Raw genomic sequence first — 1,440 nt, forward strand, 5'->3', positions numbered from 1 at the left:
GAACTGACTCGACGGCACTTAACAACAACAACAACAAGATGTTTGTATAACATGCCTCCTGTATGCTCTACTATATAACTAGATATAATCTGTAGCACATAGAAACACCTCTGCCAAACTTTTGTGTGCTTACGAGTGTATTTCCATATGCCATTCCACACTTGCTCCGTGTGCATATCTACCTACATATCCACTTGTAAATTATTGTTTGTTATTACTGTGCTTGCAAGTTTGTGTATGTAATAGTGTTTACTGTTACTGCATACCTTCCAGCTCCTTCCTTTGCTTTGGTCATGTTGCGCTGACCTCCCTTTATTGTATACTGCTATTCCCTTCACCCAAGTTAATACATGTCTACAACCTAGTTAGCAATTTCCCCTCCTTTCCCATCCCATTCCTGATAACCATCAAAGAATGTTTCATTCTGTGCATAAACCTTCTCTGGAATGGTCTCATACAATATTTGTTCTTTTGTGATTGACTTATATCTCTCAGCATAATGTTCATGTTGTGAGATTCACAGATTCATCCTTATTCTTTAAGATTATATAGAGTTCTGTTGATGAGCACTTTGCTTGTTTTCATCATTTTACTATTGTGAATAGGTGGTGGTTATATACTGTGGAATAGGTTCCAACTCATAGCAACCCTGTATACGGTTTCCCAGCCTGTAAATATTTATGGGAAAATGTTTAAAAGCCTCACTTTTCTCCAGAGCAACTGGTAGATCCAAACTGTTGACCTTGCAGTTATCAGTCCAGCTCCTAATCCACTAAACTACCACAGCTCCTGATGGATATGGGTGTGCATGTATCTATTCATGTGAATTGGCAAATGTTTTGTTATATATTTCTTTCGCTACAATAAAACTATTTTTTAAAAGAAACCTTGTATCAATTAGCAGTCATTCCTCTTTCTCTTCTAGTTCCCAAGTCTTAAACAACCACTTATCTATTTTCTTTATCCATTTTCAGATTTGCTTATGCTTGACATTTCATATGAATGGAATAATAGAAGGTATAATTTCTTGTAACTGGCTTTTCCTATTTATCATAAGGCTTTTAAGTTGTAGTAAGAAGCCATATAACACAAGGTTGTGTTATATGCATATTGCAGATTGTTAATGTAGCTTTCTCAAATCCTGATTCTACATTCTTTTCCATATAGTCCAGTTTCTTGCATTATTTGCTCAGCATACAGATTAAGCTTGGTAAAGGGATACAACCTTGATATATACCTTTCCTGATTTTAAACCACAAAATAGCCCCTTGTTCTGTTTGAAGGTCCATGTCTCTTAGTCTATGTACAGGTTCCACATGAACACAATTAAGTGTTCTGGAAATCTCATTCTTAAGAATTTTATTGCAAAAATGGTTCTCACAGCCAGCCATTTCCACAGCAGAGAAGACTTTAAGAACTGTTTAACCCTTAGAGAACTGG

This window comes from Chrysochloris asiatica, unplaced genomic scaffold (assembly GCF_000296735.1).
Source record: "Chrysochloris asiatica unplaced genomic scaffold, ChrAsi1.0 scaffold00312, whole genome shotgun sequence".
NCBI lineage: Eukaryota > Metazoa > Chordata > Mammalia > Afrosoricida > Chrysochloridae > Chrysochloris > Chrysochloris asiatica.